This window comes from Bactrocera dorsalis, chromosome 6, assembly GCF_023373825.1.
Source record: "Bactrocera dorsalis isolate Fly_Bdor chromosome 6, ASM2337382v1, whole genome shotgun sequence".
In the NCBI taxonomy this organism is placed as follows: Eukaryota; Metazoa; Arthropoda; class Insecta; order Diptera; family Tephritidae; genus Bactrocera; species Bactrocera dorsalis.
The window spans coordinates 8,634,679-8,650,209 of NC_064308.1; the positions used below are offsets into that span (position 1 = coordinate 8,634,679).

At 35.3% G+C, this 15,531-nt stretch overlaps 1 protein-coding gene across 13 annotated transcripts in view; it reads left to right on the plus strand.

The window, feature by feature from the left end:
- Nucleotides 1–795: 795 nt before the first annotated feature.
- The window catches only part of LOC105221995 (uncharacterized), a 223,629-nt gene continuing 208,893 nt past the window's right edge, over nt 796–15,531 (plus strand). For 6 of the 13 annotated variants that reach the window (XR_007423130.1, XR_007423132.1, XR_007423135.1 and 3 more), the window contains exons 1-2: nt 796–926; nt 1,007–2,355. The gene's annotated coding sequence lies outside the window, so the exon portion shown is untranslated. Of the gene's footprint in view, nt 927–1,006; nt 2,356–2,396; nt 5,757–15,531 lie in introns of those variants that run through there. The other 7 variants (XM_049459638.1, XM_049459637.1, XM_049459636.1 and 4 more) reach the window with 7 other exon arrangements.

Sequence of the window (15,531 nt, forward strand, 5' to 3'; positions counted from 1 at the left end):
AATGATATGATGATATGTCTTAAAACGGTCCGCGCTTTATTAATCATATAATTATTAATTAATTTATGTTTTTGAATAACACGTTTTATAAATAGTTCATATGTAATACTTTTTCGCAAAAGCATATTTAAGATTTGACGGTTTTAAGAAAGAAAGATCGAAATTAATGCTATTTTAGAAATATTGCAGGAAATGGTGTCAGGTTGAACTGGTCTGAATGCTGGTATTAAATAAAAATAATAACAATTACTTCAATATAAATAGATTCATATGACAAAAATAATGTTAACAGCTGGTAGTGGTAGTAGTGCAACCTATTGTTCTAAAGGGACATAAAAATACAAGATACCTATATACCTTTGCTCATATGTATATATTACGCGTTTATTTATGTTTGTAACGAAAATTGTCTAACATCAAATGTTTTATTTGCCACATCATAAATATTACATAAGAGGGCAAGAATATTGCAAGTTGTTAAGCGATTACTTGTGTTTTTAAATAGCAGCAATATTAAAGGAGGCATGCCTATACTAGTACGCAGATATTGTTACGGCCAACCAAATTTCAGTTCTAGCATAATAAGAGAATATACATTCTCTTTCACTCTACAATATTTGTATGCATTTATATGTAATGATAAGAGAGGCTTGAACATTAGCAGTTGTAAAATAACAACAGCACCTGTTCATTGGATAAGGCAGAGCGACAGAGAGATTGCAAATAAATATTTTGTAACAAGTGCTTCGTGAATGGTACACCACCAGCTGCTTTTCGCTTATGCTTGTAACAGTTGTCACCATTGAGAATTACGAATTTTAATGGAATACTGTACACACATATATACTTTTGTTCGTCGCAAAAATATATTTGTGATAATAATTGAAGATTGAAGTTTTTTTGTAGTTTTGCATTTTATTCATTGGGTATGATTTTCTTAAGTAGAAAAATTGATATTTAAATCAGTAAAGCGTTTTATATCTTGTTCTATTATTATACTAACTAGGTACTAATTTTATATGTTACCAGTTATCATTAATGTTGGCGGAAACAACATTTGACGTGAATTTGATGGTAGATGCTTTTGTTTTAATTGTGTAATTGCATCAGAGCATTTAGGTTGCACAAAATCCAAGCCAGCACGCAGCCTCAGTGTGCGACAAATATCGAAGTGAAGTCGACCTCTTGCACATGAGCGCCCTTTCGTAAGGTTTTCTAACAATTCATTTGATAAATACCAATGAACCATTGTACGATGGCATTAAGAAAATGAAAGAAAATAGTTACATTATACTGTTTTACTTACCATTTTGCCCCTCATCTTTGACAATAAACTCACTTCGTCGGCCTCATTTGAAATTCGATGACACTTTTCTTTACGGCGCCAAGCATCGATGCAATACGCAATCAGAAACACTACAGTGCTAGTTTCACTTTCGGCAAAAGAGTATCAGCATTTCCCGAACGCATTTCGCCTACATTTGGTTTATGTACACGCATCTCACCAAAGTAGTTAACCTGCTACTCAAGCGATGTCTTAAGCAGTAAAAGTAGTGCTATGCTGCTATGATGACGCGGCTACGTATGATGATGGAGGTGAGCGCTGCCGGTTTTAATACGTTATACATACCATTTAAAAAGTAAACAACAAGTTTTATGAAATAAAATAATTAATGAAATAGTGCTATGGAAAACTAAATACACAATTATCGCATATTATACGATGCAAATCAATAACTTCTCGCATAGTGAATAATTAAACAAAAGTATTACAGCACAAGAGATGTGTCAAATTTACTAAAACAATTAACAATACGTGTTCAAATAGTAAAAGAAAAAATCTATTAAAATAATTATTTTGGAGTGTAATAAGTGGTATACCCAAGTTTATCATCTTATTTCAATTCAAACCACAACATAAATGTAGGGTGTGCAAATTTGTTAAATGTTAATTATAATTATGATTCATTATTTATGACAGAAATTTCGTTGGTGTTTTCAAATAACAAATAACAATGAATTTTCATTTGTCAAAAAATTTGTTAGACAAATAAGGTGTTAACTTGCCAAAATATAAAATTAATTAATTGGTAGTCTGTAACTAATTATAAAAGATCTAATATTTGGCTACGTTTATTTTTATTGAAAATTTTAATGAAATTCTGGGGTGAAAACGGTTGAAATATTTTAAGATATAACTGGTGCAAAAATGGATAACACAACTATAAGCCACACCGTGATTGCATTAAATAATTACGAGCAGTAACTTCAAATTAAAGATTTACGGGAATTGTACCGAAGTAGCTCATTAAGCGACAGGGCAGAGAGATGAATTTATCGAATAATATGTTATATGTATGTATACAATTTAAATTATATTTAAAAATATTTTTGAAAGATTCCTTATGTAAAATAACCAATACATATTTTTCTAACAATTCTAATGTGTATGCGTTTTTGCCTGTGCAAACACGCCATTCATTCTCGTATGCATGGACATATTTGTTTAAATATGTTATACTTCCGAATGTAAGCATACATATGTATATATAATAATTGCTTTGAGTGTTTACGTTTACGTGGCGCTGTCATTGGCTGTGCCGATTGGAAGAGTAAGTGCATTTGTGTGAATAACCGTTAACAAAAATATCCACAACTATACTGATGTCATTTACGAGAATGATGTACTGGTTAGCTATGTTCAATATTAGTTATCAAATAACCAAACCATATTTTTATATTATCGCAAAATGTTTCTATGGAGTATAATGGTTTTGTTCACCTAACCGTTGTTTGTATCACTTATATATATATTTTTATATATGTTTATATATATGAACGATCAAAATCGTATCATCGAGCTGGTATCTAAATAAAATTAGGTACGTTGCTATTGCAGATAGGATGAATCGGACCATTGCCACGCCCATAAAACGCATCTAATCTAATGTAAACGTATACAGTTCCATGAGTAAGCTCCATAGTAAATTTAGGACGGTTATTTGGTATGACGTATCGCATTAGAGAAGGGCATTTTCTGTTTGAAAGATTTTGAAAAACTGCGCCTCCTGAATCAACCAAAATGTTGTTTTAGTACATCCGACAGTGTTAAATTCACCAAAATCGAACTGTAATTCCGCCCACTCCCTATAAAACAGTTGTAGTAAAACTACTTAAAATGGTATAAATTAAGAAATAAATGTGCCAGAGACGTTAAACGTAACACCCAAAATAACACGAGAGAATTTTATAAGAAACGGATGTCAAAATTAAACTATGGGTGTAACACCGCACACTTTTAGGTAAAAAAAACACGTCTCTGGATCTACTATACACTTTTAATCAAATATGGTACACAACATTATTCTGACGTTCTAACATTACGTTCGAAAATGGGCGAAATCGAATCACAACTACACCTTCTTTCCATATAACACAATTTCAAATGTTACAGATTCCCTCACTTTCTAATGAATATATGGGAATAAAACTCTACACAACTAGTGTGCCAGTTTGAGCCCAAAAATTGTCAAAATCAGATCATAACTGTTTAAGAACAGAAACTGAATATAGGGCCCAGTGCAGTTCCTATTGCTATCTGTTTAACAAACATATCGGTTAATCTGTAAAACTAGTGCTTCTAAGAAAAGATTGTCAAAAACGGACCATACCATTCAGATACTGAATATGGAAACCACAGTGTACATTGCCAACTTTTGAACGAAAATATAGAGAACGGTTTTTTGATAAAATAATGTCTGTATATGGTAAATGGATTAAACCAGGTTAACTCTCAAATGCCTGACATAATCATTTTCGAACTTTGGGTTGGCTTAATTCCACATATATCGAAAGTTGTGAGTTATCGTAATGAAATTAAGAAAGCGTCTTTTCATAATAAAAGTATATCTTAGTGGCTAATATGAAAGAGATTAGGTGAAAAAGTTAAGACTTGGGCTTATATAATCTATGTTCAAACATCCGGTCGACTGTACTCTTTACATATTGGTGAGGATATACGAATATATGGTACTTTTACAAAACTAAAAAAACATTCTTTTCTCTAACTAAGTATATATTATATCTCACAAAAAGTATATGAACTATTATACTATACGTAGATATAATATACTTCGGTACTAAACGTACATATGTGAAATTGGTTCACGAATTAGCCAAGCTTCAATATGCTACATACATACTATATAATATACATGGTGATTTCATTATATTTTATTCTAATTAACCTTATACTGAATATGTCTGCCCGTGCATGAGTTTTATATTTATTTATAATATCGGTTGAAAATATATTTTCAAGTATACCTCAGCAATGTCAAAATATATAAAGTTTTCCGATTTCCACCTGATTTTAAACCTTTGAGGTTGGTCAAAATTTGTGATGTTATAATAAAAGGAAGTGGAAAAGTTTGCTTAAAAATTATGTGATCCAAGTAGAGACACTTTTTTCAAAGCCTTTTTTTGACAGATCACGTGTGTCGTGTCAAGTTGTCAAGTTAGTTTTGTTCAGTATTGTTTAGCATTTCACCTGAACAACGTTCACAAATCGTTCAATTATATTATGAAAATTCAAGTTCTGTAAAGAATGTGTTTCGCGCGTGTTTGGTCAACTTATCGTCAGCCATCTTGAGAGTCAGCATTCATGATTGGATAATAGCCGACGGAATAGACCCCGTCTAGCAAGCATTGAAGAAAATATAGCAGTCATAAATGAGACTGCACTCGCAGACCGGGGAGAGTAGATTCAGCACCGTTCGCAGCAACTCCAACAGATGTATGGAACAACTTGGCGCTTTTTACGTCGTGATCTTAAATTGAAAGCGTACAAAATATAGCTTGTGCAAAAATTTATTCAGACATTCTGAAACGCCATCACCTCGCTTTATGGGCTCTTGAAAAGTTTCAAAAGAACCTGACGTTTTCTAACCAAATTTGGTTCAGCGATGAGGCTCATTTCTGCCTCAAAGAGTTTGTAAATAAGCACATTTGCGCATTTGGCAAGAAGAACAACCTGATGAGATTCAAGAGCTACCATTTCACCGTTAAAAACAACGGTGTGGTGTGGTTTGTGGGCCAGGGTAATCATCGGCACATATTTTTTCAAAAATGATGTCGATGAGAACGTAACCGTCAATGGCGACCGTTATCGCGACTGTTTGACGTCTGAAATTGTAGTTCGTGATTTCGGCGACATTTGCTTTAAGCAAGACGGACGGCAGGACGGCAGCAAGCAATCATTGGATTTATTGAGAGAACACTTCGGTGAGCAGATAAATTTACGTTTTTGACCGATCGATTTGCTACAAAGATCGTGTGATATCACACCGTTAGACTTTTTCACTACGTTTTTTACGTTTTTGACCGATCGATTTGCTACAAAGATCGTGTGATATCACACTGTTAGACTTTTTCATGTGGGTATAGTAAGTCCATGCGGATAATCCTGTTTCAATTCAGGCCTTGGATCACAGCATCGCGAGTGTCTTTAGCCAGTTACCAGCCGAAATGCTCGCACGAATCATAGAAAATTGGACTCAACGGATGGTCCCAGCCAAGGCCAATATTTTAAAGAGATTTAAAAAAATGCTTAAACATGTTCTTTCAAATAATAATAAGCATTCCCCTTTAAATTTGTAATTTGTGTTTTTTCTTTAAAAATGTAGGGAACTTCAAAACCTTTAGATTCGAGTAAGTTCTGAATACACTGACCCGACTTCGTGGAATCCCAATGAAAAGTAAGTAAAATGAACTTATTATATAGATTACAAACATAAATTTGCCACAAACCTGTAAACTCTTCCCTACATCAACAGTTCATATTTCAACGCAGCAATTCACCATTTGTCTTCACAACGCCAAAATTGTGCCAAGAGTAAGGAATAGCAAACAGGGTTTATATTTTTTAGTTTTAGCTCTAATTTGGAATTTAAATAAAGTGCATAGCGCTCGCTCCTACTGGAATCCACAATCTTTTAATAAGAGCATAGTGCTGAAATCATAATTGGGGTCGAACGCGGTTTCAACGAAAACTAATTCCTGAGGACTACAGTCAATATCTTTTATAAATTTTTCATGTAGCTTAGTGTAAAAAGTACAAAACAAGCAAGTAAGAAAGGGTTCAGTTCAGGTGCAACCGAACATTTTATACTCTTGCAACTTACAAGAATGAAATCAAGGGAAATACTTTAAGGTATAAAACCAATAATATAGAGTAACTCACATATTGTCCGATATATGCGGTACAAAGGTTAATTGGTCCGATTCAACCAATTTTTGATATATCATTTTGAGGAAAGAATTATCCCTTAGTTAAATGTATCACACATTGACCGACATTTTTGATCAAAAGTCAACTATACGTACCGGCTTCAAAATATTTGGTACCTAGGACCTTGGACTGTTTTATTAGACTTAAACAATTTTTGACCATAAGTTGGCAGACACTAAAGACATTATTCGTGCAAAGTTGAATCTCGTTATTTTAATTTCTTCTTGATTTGTGTACTGGAAACTGAACGAATCAAGCGGAATTTAAAATGTGCTATATGGGAAGGAGGCGTAGTTGTAGTCTGATTTCGTCCATTTTCACAATGTGACATACGAATGTAAAAACAATGCCTCGTATTAAAATCGTTTGGTCCGGTCTCGAGATATAAAATTTCACCATTACGGGGCCATGGCCGTCGTTCAATTTTTACATCGGCTCCCATTAAGTTTTCTCATACCATCTCGGTTATCTTCCGATTTCATCCATTTTCGTATTAACGGTAGTTGTTCTAGATTAAATGGTTTAGGAGACAAGTACACTAAACTTGTTAGAGGGCGGGGCCACGCACACTTTTTCAAAATTTCCCACAGGTGCCCCTGGCTACTGCGATCCCCTTTGCTAAATTACAGCTTTATATCTTAATTAAGTGCTTAGTTATAGTTTTCGGGCGTGGGAGTGGTCTGATTACGACCATCTACGAACTCGAACTTTTTTTGCACTAAGAAACCTGCATACAAAGTTTTGTCAAGATATCTCAATTTTTACTAAGTTACAGCTTGTACGAACGGACGGACAGATAGACAGACAGTCAAGCAGATTATAACTTTTATCGTCATCCTGATCATTTATATAATATACTACTGTGTCCAAAAAATAAGGTGACATTTGAATTTAAACTGCGCGCGTGGAAGGATTTGGAGAATTATTTTTTTTTTTTAAGTTGGTAGTACTGTCGGTCACATTTATGTCAAATTTCATATCAAAATATTCATTAGTGTTTGAGATACGTGTCATTGTGTGAGCTGCTAAAAGTGAGTTTTTCGTTTTTTGCGATGTCGAAATTTATTGAGCAAAGAATTTGCATTAAATTTTGCTTACGGAATCAATTTTCTGCTGCGGATACGTTGAGGATGGTGAAGAAAGCTTTTGGTGATGAGGCTATGTCTAAAAAATATGTTTACAACCGATCAATCGAGCGAATATCGTGCCAAAAGAGAGCCGAGACCAAAAAATCGCGCCAAAGTCGCTCAAAAATCAAAGTCATGTTGACTGTTTTCTTCGATTGTGCATTACGAATTCCTTCCAACCGGTGAAACAGTCAACAAGGAATATTATTTGAACGTTATGCGTCGTTTGCGTAACGCTATCCGCCTAAAAAGGCCGGAATTGTGGAAAGACAATTCTTGGTTTTTACACCACGATAATGCACCATCCCATACTGCCCTCGTAATTCGTGATCATTTCACCAAAAACTCGTTCCGCAACCACCGTATTCACCTGATCTGGCGCCGTGCGACTTCTGGCTGTTCACCAAGCTCAAAAGACCGCGCCGGGGACACCGTCAAGCCGCAGCGAAGACGGAACTGAAGGCCATCCCGGAAAGTGACTACAACCAGTGTTTAGAAGATTGAAAAATCCGTTGGTATAAGTGCGCTGCATCGGGAGAGGATTACTTTGAAGGGGATGAAATTGATTTGGAAGAATAAATAAAGATTTTTTTAAAATAAATACAATGCCTTATTTTTTGGGTACAGTAGAATATATGTACAACCCGATATCTATCTCGTTTAGTCTTAGGTGATAAGTACAGCCGTTAGGTGAACAAAACTGTAATACTCTGTAGCAACTGGTTGCAAAAGTATAAATATTAAAGTTAATAAAAAATATTTAAAAACAGCGCATAGCTCTAGTTCTAATTCCTAATTCTTTCGAAAATACCAAGAATATGACAGTTGATAACGTAAAGTCAATGAACTGATAAACAATAAAGTTTCTTCCTAGTGATAATTTTTGAGCAAAAACAAAATGAAACAAATGGGCAGATAGAGAAATTTCATAGCACCTTGACTGAAATCGTTAGACGCACTAGGTTACAACAAGCTATAAATGATACCAATGAACTAATACTGCTTGCTTCTACAAATTACAATAAATCAATTCATGCAGTAACTGGATGTAAACCAATCGAGCTTAATTTTTCTATACCTTTGGCACTAGCGTAGCTACAACTTCGGGCGCCTGAGGCCAAGGATGTTCTACCGCGCCCCTTTTATCTACCCACCTACAAGTTTCATGAGGTGGTTCGAACAAAAGTGAATTTTTACAAAATATCTTCGATATTAAGTATGTACATATATAAAATTTAGGAAACCACGCAAATTCTGAAGTTCCAAAATTCTCACAATACGGGTTTTGAAAAAATTGATAGTAAATTTACAAGACGTCTTATTAAAAGAAAAAGAAAAAACCCATTTTCGCCTTATATCTTGAACACTTTTGACACAATTTGCAGGAATTTTTGCCCGAATTGGAGTTTTTAAATACCATTTTTGAAAATTTTGAGAAATAAAAGTATTTGTTACATTCAAAACATAAGGTAACTGTGAGAATGAGACGTAGCGCCGACAGAGTAAAAAAAAGATACTGTTTTTTTTTGTCACTCCTACGTCGCAATGTATCGCTCTCACAGTTTGCCCTATGCTTCAACTGTGACATATCCGTTGGTTTCTCAAAATATGTTCGGTTGAAGAAACTACGGAATTTTTTGTCTGGACAGGAGGCTTGTTACAAATGTTTCTTGAAAATGGAAAAAATCATTCAAAAAACAAATCGACGCTAGTACTACCTTAAGCACGAAAGTCGTTACAACATTTCAACATTCAAACATTTGTTAATTTTGTAAAATAAATTGTTGAAGTATTTTTATGAATATTAAAAAACAGCGAAGATCGTTTTGCCGCCTCCAAGACGTTACGCCCGGGGAGACGACCCCCTTCGTCTCCCCTAGCTACGCCACTGACCTTTGGATCTTAAGACCGAAATAAAAGGCAAACTACTTAAGGCCTAGGAAAATGAATTGGTAAGGGGCAATAGCGGTAAACTTTCAAGGATTTTCAAGCCAGGGGATAAAGTTTATGTTAGAACCAATAAAACAAAATTGGCAATAAACTTACAAATTTTTTACGGGGAAAACAGTTCGAAAGGAAAGATATTGAGAGAAATATAGCGGTTTCGGACAAACATGACTACTTAACGCATCGTAAAAATTTGACAAATTACTTCACCGTTTTGAGAGAAACAGAAAATGTATTTCACGTTTTCCCAGTCACACATGACTAAAGTTCTTCAGGCAGACATTGATCAAATTTATCGATTGATTAACACGATGAAAATTCACTATAGACAGGCGCGAAGTATAAATATGATTGGACATTAAAATCGATAAATTCATTGCGACTGCTAACAAATATTATTCTGCTTCTTCCTTATTGGCGAAGTCACCACTTACGCGATTATAGCCGACGCTAACACGGGTAGTCTTTTCGAATTGCTAATGGTCAGAAATTGAGCAGTTATAACAGATTTGGACAGCATCATTTACTCCGATAGACCGTTACCGTAGCGGATTGTGGCAACTCGACGTTTCCAGTTGCAAACTGCAAGGCAACACTATCTGCAAGCTTTTGTAAATTAAAAAAGTATGTTATACTTGTGTGACAACTATTCAACAATAATAAGGCGTCATGCAAAACTACCTTCAATAACCTTGATCCTAATATCGAAGTTGTCATTGGCTCACTTATCATAAACTTTATCGGTTACAATAACCGGCACTTATTTAGTGACATTCGAAGGAGAAGTTTGTGTTAATGGTGGAAACCTCCGACCTGGAATTCCTTCAACACAGTTCTTCAACTTGATCGACATTTGAAAATTTTAAGCTTACCGTATTTGCGCAAAATTAATTTGAGAAACCTTGTGTACTTTGAAAACCTACGTGATACTGGCCGTTGCTACCATTATAGGTGAAGCATTAGTATTTTGGATGTACAGGACGAATAAACGCATTCAGGACATAGATGATAAGAAGAAAACGGTAGCCAAGATCATGAAAGCGGCCACGGGCAGCCTCGATTTGAAAGGGGCGCAAATTCTTCGCTACATCAACAGTTCATGTTTCAACGCAGCAATAGAAATTCACCATTTGCCCACACAATAACAACAACCGCCAAATTGGATAAAGTTACGCTACAGCAACAACAATATCAGCAGGAGCAGTTCATTGCAGCAGAGGTAGTTACTCCAAAATTGTGCCAAGAGTAGGGAAAATCAAGCCGGGCTTATATTTTAAGTTTTATGTAGTTTTAGTTTGGATTTCAAATAAAGCGCATAGCGCTCGCTCTAGCTAGAATCCACAACCTTTTAATAAACACATAGTGCTGAAATCAAATTTTACATAATTTTATTGTATCCCATTGGTTCCTAATAATATTAACTATTTCACTTTAACTGTTCGACAAAGGCTCACCTAGAAGTATATGGTATAGATATCCATACATCAGTACATAGTATAACACAAAGTCGCTTTCTCTGTCCCCTTATCCCTATGTATGCTTAAATTTAAAAACAACATAACGGATTTTGATGCAGTTTTTTTTAATACTCGTAGATGAGTGATTAAAGAGAAAGGTTTTCATGTATGATAACATCCATTAAATAGTGGAGAAATGTTGTTATATTTGAGGTTTCTAATGTGATGTCGTAAATAATTACATTTTTCCGCTTACATTGCAAACGTAAACTGAACCCTACGTGATTTATCAAACTAATGTACGAGTACTAAGTATTGTACGCATTGATAATGCCTACAGAAAACTCAGCGCTGATACAAACATATATATTTCTGCCTATTTCTTATGGATATCCCATAATAACATTTTTTTATCATTTACTTTTTTCGACAAATAATGTCTAATTTTCGAAGCGGTTTTAACAAATAGAGCATTAATCCTTATTAAATACCTTAAATACATTGTTGTTCTATATGGCCCTTTACAGCATATGATTTAAATGAATATTTTCGAAGATATTACAGATTTAAAAATTGCGGACGTAGAGTTTGCGGCGGAACCGGCCGGACGGGGCGGCTACTTTGAATTTAGCAGCGATCGGACGCGTTTATTGTCAGAGCTCTCTAGCGAGGAAAATAAAAATTCTAAAGCTGAGTTATACAAGGTGCTTTCCAAAATAAACAGGACTATAAAAAAAAAGAACGAAAAAACGGCAAAATCAATTAATTTTATTCAAAACAGTTTCCTTCTGCTTCAACACAGCTTTTTGCTCGGTCCAAAACCATGTCGAACGAGTGTTTTAGCTCGTTGGCCGGTATGGCCGGCAGTATGCCGGTGCAAGCCTTTTGAATGCCCTCTACGTCTGCATAACGAATCACAGAAAGAGAGTTCTACTGACTAAGGGTTATGATCCTGAGCGTGTTCGTGGCCGTAGGCCGCAGGGCCTCGAAAGAACAACGCCACCTTTTCATGATTTGCCGGTATTGTGGTTTGTCGATATTTTTATTTGTCGGTGTTTTTATTTGTCGGTATTTTGACTGTCGAGATTCTAAATTTCGAGATTTTGATTGTCGGCATTTCGTTATACACCCCAGTAAAATTATCTTTCTGGGCTGCAATAGAAATAAGGGCAGTCAAGATAAAAAACTTTTCACATGTCGGCATTTTGATTTTTCGGTATTTTGATTTGTCGGTGTTTTGAATTGTCGGTATTTTGATTTAGCTGCATATCCAAATTTATTCGGTATTTTGATGTGTCGGCATTTTGAATTTCGATATTTTAAGTGTATCCTTATTTTAAAATTTTTTCTGTCCGTATTTTGAATTGTCGGTATGTTGATTTGTCGGTGTTTTGATTTATCGGTATTTTGATTTGTCAGTGTTTTGATTTGTCGGCATTTTGATTGCCGGAATTCTAATTTCGATATTTTGATTGTCTGCATTACGTTATACACCCTGGTATACCACAGAGCATGGGAAGATCGAATTGCGGTATTTTTGTTTTACTCGTGAAAAGCAGCATTTGCATTTTACTGGGGTTAACACCTAGTCCCTTAATCACGGCCCATATGTGAAGCCTTCCTAGCGCTCTTTCCATAATTTCACTAATGTGGAAGGAAACATCCCTGATACCATTTACACTCCTCCCTCAAAGAGTAGAAGTAGTAATTCGTTCAGCACCATCACCCATAAATTGGGCACAATAGACCCAAGGTCGCAGTGCATACCTCAAGTAATTCTATCACCCATAAAAGCTAAGAAAGCACATCCCCTTGAGGAGTCCACTTTCTAACATAGCGTTTCTTGTCGAATTAATAATCGTGCTTACGTTGAATGCCTCTTCTATATCATGAAAGGTCACCAGAGTATACTGTTTTTGATGTGACTTTTCAAACGCATTACTCTTTTGATTTGATCGACCAATTATGTATGCATGTTGTACATTCGATAACGTATCTTCTTGGTTTGCTCTTAAGTGTATAGTATATTCATTAGTCTTTCTAAAACCTTCTGCATGAAGGAGGTCTAAATTAATTGCGTTATAGTGTTCTTCCATCCGGTTTGGTTGGAACACCATTTTCACTCTTTTCCAATTGTTCGGTGCTTAGAATAATTGGATGCTAGTGGTATATGTCTTTGCCAGCCTTGGAACCAGTGATTCCCTCAGCTTAGGCATCATTATCCACCCGGGCCACATGATTGCTTTTTAATCTGATAGGGATATACTTAAAATTCCGAAGTTTAAAATGCCGATACATCAAAATAACGACAAAACTTAAATATGCATTAAATCAAAATACCGACAAATCAAAACACCGACAAATCGGAACAACGAAAAGTCAAAATACCGACAACCCAAAATGCTGATATGTGAAAAATATTTTATCTTGTCCGCGGGTGTATAACGTTTGAGAGAGTAGGTACTAAATATGTAATAATAAAAAAATTCTAGTCATGGGCAAGGTAAAGACACTAACTGTTTTGAAAATGAAAAAAATTATGATTTTAATGCACCTCTTGTCGAATTAGCAAATCTATATATATAAAAAAGAAAGTATGTCTGTATGTTCCGGGTAGGCTCCGAAACGGCGGACCAATTTCAATGAAACTTTCAAGACGAGTAATCCTGTAAAGTTTGGTGACGATCGGAGCATTTTTTTAACTGCAAAATACAGTTTTTATTTACTAGAATGATATTCTATTGTTTTATAACCCAAAATTTGTGTTGACACATGCGTTGTGGATATATAATATATTGGGTTGTCGAAAAAGTCATGCGGTATTTTCGATAGTTGGCGCTGAAAGCATGTAGTTCTAGTTTTATTCGTCGCATCGGGTCATGCTATACCTTTTTGGAAAGATCATTTCACGCGCTAAAATGTATTTGATTGATTGTCGTTTCTTTTAAGTCGTTCGTGAGTTATAGTGTCGGAAACATGGAGCAAAATAAAGAGAAAATACGGCGTATTTTACAGTACTACTACGATAATGGCAAAAATGCATCTCAAGCCGCCAATAAAATTTGTGCAGTTTATGGACCCGATACAGTTTCCATTTCCACCGCACAACGATGGTTTTAACCTTTTCGTTCTGGTGTAGAGGTAATCGAAGATGCGTCACGCTCCGGAAGGCCTGTCGTCGAAAATTGCGATAAAATCGCTGAATTGGTCGAAAGAGACCGGCATAGTAGCAGCCGTAGCATCGGTCAAGAGCTGGGCATGAGTCATCAAAAATTCATTTCAATTTCAATTAAAAATAAAATTCAATAAAAATACCGCAAGACTTTTTTGACAACTAATATGTCAATATGAAACATATTTAGTACAATGGAGTATATTGAAATATACTGAAGTATACTAAGGTAAATTATTAAGGATTTTTAGGAATTCCTGGTAAGTTGTAGCGCCGCGAATGTATTCCTTTACTGATGCGTTTTCAATTGATTGTTACAACGGAAAATTGTACTTTTCTTCACCAATCATATTTCTTCACAGAGTCATTGTAAAAATAAAATAAAAAATGGCACCCAAAAAAGCAAGTATTGGTAAAAAAACCTCCAAATCAAAGAATGTTAAGGAAAAAAGAGCAAATGAAACAGCTGATGAACGTGAGTTACGCCTTGAGGAAAATCGTAACAGAATATCTACAAGAAGAAATATAGAAGCTAAAGAAGAGCATAAATCACGGCTTCAACAAGATAATGAAAAAAATCTTCATGGCGAGCTACCGAGACAATCCAATAACGTACGCATAGACCTGATGTCAATCGTAACCGAATAGTTCAATTACGAAAAAAAGAAATTTAAATCTTGCGGCATTCAACTACAATAAGGATGATAATTACAGAAATCACAAGAAGGTAGTGACCTGTGCAATGAACAAAGTTTGTACACACTGTGGTGGTTTGAAGTTCGTTAAAGAATCCCCTGGAATGTGCTGTTTGAACGGTAAAGTTGTTTTGTCACCATTGATGAATCCACCTGAGCCACTTCTTAGTTATATTTCTAAGCACACTTCAACTTCCAAACATTTTTTTTTTTTCAAAACATCCGAACGTATAATTCATGCTTACAAATGACGTCCTTTGGAGTAATCAACATACTTAACAATGCCGGTTACATGCCCACTTTTAAAGTGCAAAGTCAAATTTAACACAGAATTGGATCATTGCTCCCAGTTCAAGATGAAGATCCCAAGTTTTTACAAATATATTTCACCGGTAATGAAGCTGCAGAAGCTGATCGGCGTTGGGCAATCAGTACTGAAGTAAGACGAGAAATCAAACTATGTTTCATGAACACAACAGCCTCATACGTTCATTCAAAGCAGCTCCAGGCCAGATGCCGAGAGATGATTACGAGTATAAGGTTGTGATAAGAGCAGACAAAACACAACCCGGGGAGCATAATCGGTAAAAGACGAGTTTGCAGTGGTTATGGTCGGAACAGAATTCGAACGACGCGAAAACGCAACGATCATATGATGCATTACAGTATCCAGTTCTTTTTCCATGTGGCAAAGATGGTTACAATTTTAATTTAATGTAAAGTAAATTTAAATAATGAGTCAACAAGAGAAGTTTCTTGCCTACCGCCTTATGATCCGACGAAATGAATTTAATTATTTGTTAAAATGCGGTGAACTGTTACATCAATTTGGGGTGACATGTAC